The 5774-nt window shown below is 39.3% G+C and overlaps 1 pseudogene; it reads right to left on the minus strand.

Annotated features, from left to right (window-relative positions):
* Window positions 1-400: 400 nt before the first annotated feature.
* LOC148161849 (deoxyribose-phosphate aldolase-like) lies at window positions 401-1525 on the minus strand (annotated as a pseudogene).
* Between the last annotated feature and the right edge of the window lie 4249 nt (window positions 1526-5774).

Genomic DNA, 5774 nt, shown 5'->3' on the forward strand with positions numbered 1-5774 from the left:
AATTCGTCAGAGTATGGCCGGCAGCTCAGGGGTGCTACGTTTTCTTTCACTAAAGACACGTTTCTTGGGCAGTTTAACATCCCCCCCCCCTTAGAATTTAATGCTGTCAAAGCTATGATTAATATTTTACTCAGAATTTTTAAGAGAAAATCTTCACAAAATTAACCATACAGATCCTCAAGTAATTAGGACCACTCAGAGGCACCTGAAAAGAATTCCATGTATGGATTCGTTGATTTTTCTTTTATTCTTTGAATTAAATTCAGTGAAAGTTTTAAGGGGGGGGGAAGTCAGTTAGCTATTCATTCCCTCATGTTTTAATTAAACAATTTTAGCGATTACGTAGAAAAACACATTTTACATGTTGCTGTAAAGCACTTTTCTGGAACTGGCCACTGAATTAAGACATCGGAAGATCATGATAGGCCACCTATCTTCCTGTAACGTGATGGTAAATCTGCCTCTCGATGTCCGAAACCAGAGTACTGGCACCTATTCGGAACAGTTCTGGCGTCAGCCATTCATCTCCCAGCTCTTCCTTCACATGAGAGAGAGAAGCAAGGGAATCCTTGGCACTGCGGATGCCTCCTGCTGGTTTAAACCTACCTTGTTTCCAGTTTTCCAGAAGAAATCTCTAATGGCCCATAGCATTACTATAGCTACTGGGAAAGTGGCATTTACCGTTTCTTTTCCAGTAGAGGTCTTAATAAAGTCTGATCCTGCCATCATTGCGATCATACTGGCTTTATAGACATGAGTAAGAGATCCACGTTCTCCTGTAGCTAAGATGGTTTTGAGATGAGCCCCCCACAGGCCTTGCAAAACTGACGAATCTCATCACACAGGGTTTCCCGCTGGCCGGTCTGCACCAAGGTCCTATTAATCACCACATCGATTTCTGTAACTCCATTTTCCACAGCCAATCTGATCTCTTCCAATCGTGTTTTTAAATGAGTCTGTCCAGGGTGCCTGGGTGGCTCAGTTGGTTGGGTGACTACCTTCGGCTCAGGTCATGATCCTGGAGTCCCGGGATGGAGTCCCACATCAGGCTCCCTGCTCAGCAGGGAGTCTGCTTCTCCCTCTGACCCTCTTCCCTCTCGTGCTATCTCTCATTCTCTCTTTTAAATAAATAAATAAATAAATAAATAAATAAATAAATAAATAAATAAATATAAATAAATGAGTCTGTCCAGCTGGAACGCCAGTGGGCACGGAAGCCACTGGGATGGTACAGCCTGGGGCCTTCAGTGCTTTAACCGCATCACACACCTGCGTGGGCTAGACATAAACAGCAGTGGTCATAAGGCCTTTATCACACATATTTAAACTTTTTAAGAGAGCTTCCCGGATTGGATACTTGGCTTTATATCAGAGCCTCTGAACGTTGGAAGATGTGTCATCGTCTGAAAGTGTAGTAAGACCTATAGGTAATCGCTTTCAGGAGCCAAGCAACTTGCCACTCCTTTTTCACGGTTCTGCAAGCCTGGATTTGTTCTGCATGCCTCAGAACTGCGGGTTGATTCATTTCTTACTTTTATTCCTAGATTTTTTTTTTCTTGATGCAATTGTAAATGGCATTGTTTTCTTATTTTCTCTTTGTGGAAGTTTGTCATCACTATACAGAAATGCAACAAGTTGGGACACCTGGTGGCTTAGTCAGTTTAAGCGTCTGTCTTTGGCTCAAGTCACAATCCCAGGGTCCTGGCATCCAGAACCTCAATGGTCTCCCTCCTCAGTGGGGTGCCGGCTTCTAGGTCCCCTTCTGCTGCTCACCCTGCTTGTGCTGTTTCTCTCTCTCTGTCAAATAAATAAATAAAATCTTTAAAAAAAAGAAATGCAACATGTCTCTGTATATTGACTTTGTATCCTGCAGCTTTAGTGAATTTATTTATTCTAACATTTTTTTGGTGGATTCTTTAGTGATTTCTATATATAGTATGTCATTTGCAAATAGTGACAGTTTTCCTATTTGGATTTCATCTTTTCTTTCTTTCATTCTTTCCTCTTTTCTTTCTTTCTTTCTTTCTTTCTTTCTTTCTTTCTTTCTTTCTTTCTTTCTTTCTTTCTTTCTTTCCTCTTCTTTCTTTCTTTCTTTCTTTCTTTCTTTCTTTCTTTCTTTCTTTCTTTCTTTCTTTCTTTCTTCTTCCTTCCTTCCTTCCCTCCTTTTCTTTCTTTCTTCTTTCTTTTTCTTTCTTTCTTTCTTTCTTTGTTTCTTTGTTTGTTTGTTTGTTTGTTTGTTTGTTTGTTTCTTTCTTTCTTTCTTTCTTTCTTTCTTCTTTCTTTCTTTCTTTCTTTCTTTCTTTCTTTCTTTCTTTCTTTCTTTCTTTCTTTCTTCTTTTCTTTTCTTTTCTTTTTTTGTCTAAATGTTTGGCTAGGGCTTTCAATACTATGTTGAATGAAAGTGATGAGAGTGGAAATCTTTGTCTTGTTCTTGATCTTAGTGGAAAAGTTTTCAGATTTTCACCCTTGAGTATGATTTTAGCTGTGAGCTTTGCATATATGGTCTATGTCCCTCTATACCCAGATGGTTTAGTGTTTTTATCATACATGCATATCGAATCTTGTCAAGTGTTCTTTCTGCATCTATTGTAACAATCATATGATTTTTATCTTTTATATTTTTAAGATGGTGTATCCTGATGTTTGATGTGCAGATGTGCAAACATCCTTGCATCCCTGGAATAAATCCCACTTGATTGTGTTGTGTGATTCTCCCGATGTATTGTTGAATTCAGTTTGCTTATAATTTGTTGAGGATTTTGGCATCTATGTTCTTGAGGGATATTGGCCTTTCCTTTTCTTTTTTTTTCCCATCCGCCCACCCCCCTCCCCTCTAGAACCCTCAGTTTGTTTTTCAGTGTCCATTATCTCTCATGGTTCGTCTCCCCCTCCGACTTACTCCCCTTCATTCTCCCCCTCCTGCTATCTTCTTCTTCTTTCTTTTTTCTTAACATATATTGCGTTATTTCTTTCAGAAGTACACATCTGTGATTCAACAGTCTTGTACAATTCACAGTTCTCACCATAGCACATACCCTCCCCAATGTCTATCACCCAGCCACCCCATCCCTCCCACCCCCAACCACTCCAGGAACACTCAGTTTGTTTCCTGAGATTAAGAATTCCTCATATCAGTGAGATCATATGATACATGTCTTTCTATGATTGACTTATTTCACTCAGCATAACACCCTCCCATTCCATCCACGTCGTTGCAATTGGCAAGATCTCATTCCTTTTAATGGCTGCATGATATTCCATTGTGTACATATACCACTGCTTCTTTATCCATTCATCTGGCGATGGACATCTTGGTTCTTTCCACAGTTTCGCTATTGTGGACATTGCTGCTATAAACATCTGGGTGCACGTACCCCTTTGGATCCCTACATTTGGATCTTTGTGGTAAATACCCAGTAGTGCAATTGCTGGATCATATGGTAGCTCTATTTTCAACTTTGTTAGGAAACTCCATACTGTTTTCCAGGGGGTTTGCACCAGCTTGCATTCCCACCAACAGTGTAGGAGGGTTCCCCTACTCCACATCCCCGCCAAAATCTGTCGTTTCCTGACTTGTTAGTTTTAGCCATTCTGACTGGTGTGAGGTGGTATATCATTGAGGTTTTGATTTGGATTTCCCTGATGCCAAGCAATGTGGAACACTTTTTCATGTGTCTGTTGGCCATTTGGATGTCTTCTTTGGAAAAATGTCTGTTCATGTCTTCTGCCCATTTCTTGATTGGATTATTTGTTCTTTGGGGGTTGAGTTTGATAAGTTCTTTATAGATTTTGGAAACTAGCCCTTTATCTGATATGTCATTTGCAAATATTTTCTCCCATCCTGTCGGTTGTCTTTTGGTTTTGTGGACTGATTCTTTTGCTATGCAAAAGCTTTTTATCTTGATGAAATCCCAATAGTTCATATTTGCCCTTGCTTCCCTTGCCTTTGGCGAAATTTCTAGGAAGTAGTTGCAGCGGCTGAGTTCGCAGAGGTTGCTCCTTGTGTTCTCCTTTAGAATTTTGATGGACTCCTGTCTCACCTTTAGGTCTTTCAACCATTTGGAGTCTATTTTTGTGGGTGGTGTAAGGAAATGGTACAGTTTTATACTTCTGCATGTGGCTGTCCAAAATTCCCAACACCATTTGTTGAAGAGACTCTCTTTTTCCATTGGACATTCTTTCCTGCTTTGTTGAAGACGAGTTGACCATAGAGTTGAGGGTCCATTTCTGGGCTCTCTATTCTGTTCCATTGATCTATGTGACTCTTTTTGTGCTAGTAGCATTCTGTCTCGATGATGACAGCTTTGTAATAGAGCTGGAAGTCCGGAATTGTGATGCTGCCAGCTTTGCTTTTCTTTTTCAATATTCCTCAATCTATTCGGGGTCTCTTCTGGTTCCATACAAATTTTGGATTATTTGTTCTATTTCTTTGAAAAAAGTGGATGGCATTTTGATGGGGATTTCATTGAATGTTTAGATTGCTCTAGGTAGCATTGACATCTTCACAATGTTTGTTTTTCCAATCCTTGAGCATGGAAAGTTTTTTCATTTCTTTGTGTCTTCTTCAATTTATTTCATGAGTATTTTCTAGTTCTCTGAGTACAGATCCTTTACCTCTTTGGTTAAATTTATTCCTAGTTATCTTATGGTTTTGGGTGCAATTGTAAATGAGATCAACTCCTTGATTTGTCTCTCTTCTGTTTTGTTGTTGGTGTATAGGAATGCCACTGATTTCTGTGCATTGATTTTATATCCTGCCATTTTCCTGAATTCCTGTATGAGTTCTAGCAGTTTTGGGGTGGAGTCTTTTGGGTTTTCCACATACAGTATCATATCATCTGCAAAGAGTGAGAGTTTGACTTCCTCTTTGCCGATTTGGATGCCTTTGATTTCTTTTTTTTCTGATTGCTGTGGCTAGGATTTCTAATACTATGTTGAATAGCAGTGGTGAGAGTGGACATCCCTGCCGCGTTCCTGACCTTAGGGGAAAAGCTCTCAGGTTTTCCCCATTGAGAATGATATTCACTGTAGGTTTTTCATAGATGGCTTTTATGATATTGAGGTATGTACCCTCTATCCCTATACTCTGAAGAGTTTGGATCAAGAAAGGATGCAGGACTTTGTCAAATGCTTTTTCTGCATCTATGGAGAGGATCATATGTTTCTTGTTCTTTCTTTTGTTAATGTATTGTATCACGTTGATTGATTTTCAGATGATGTACCAACCTTGCAGCCCAGGGATAAATCCCACTTGGTTGTGGTGAATAATCATTTTAATGTACTGTTGGATCCTATTAGCTAGTACTATGGTGAGAATTTTTGCATCCATATTCATCAAGGATATTGGTCTGTAATTCTCCTTTTTGATGGGGTCTTTGTCTGTTTTTGGGATCAAGGTAATGGTGGCCCCCTAAAATTAGTTGGATGTTTTCCTTCCATTCCTATTTTTTGGAACAGTTTCAGAAGAATAGGTATTTATTAATTCTTCTTTATATGTCTGGCAGAATTCCCTGGGAAACCATCTGGCCCTGGGCTTTTGTTTGTTGGGAGATTTTTGATGACTGCTTCAAATTCCTTAGTGGTTATAGGACTGTTCAGGTTTTCTATTTCTCCCTGGTTCAATTTTTGTAGTTGATACATCTCTAGGAATGCACCCATTTCTTCCAGGTTATCTAATTTGCTGGCATAGAGTTGCTCATATATTTTTATAATTGCTTGTATTTCTTTGTGGTTGGTTGTGATCTCTGCACTTTCATTCATCATGTTGTTGATTT

Source organism: Eumetopias jubatus, unplaced genomic scaffold, assembly GCF_037043125.1.
Source record: "Eumetopias jubatus isolate StellerSeaLion01/CBP00866 unplaced genomic scaffold, mEumJub1_p1.0 scaffold_52, whole genome shotgun sequence".
Taxonomy (NCBI): Eukaryota; Metazoa; Chordata; class Mammalia; order Carnivora; family Otariidae; genus Eumetopias; species Eumetopias jubatus.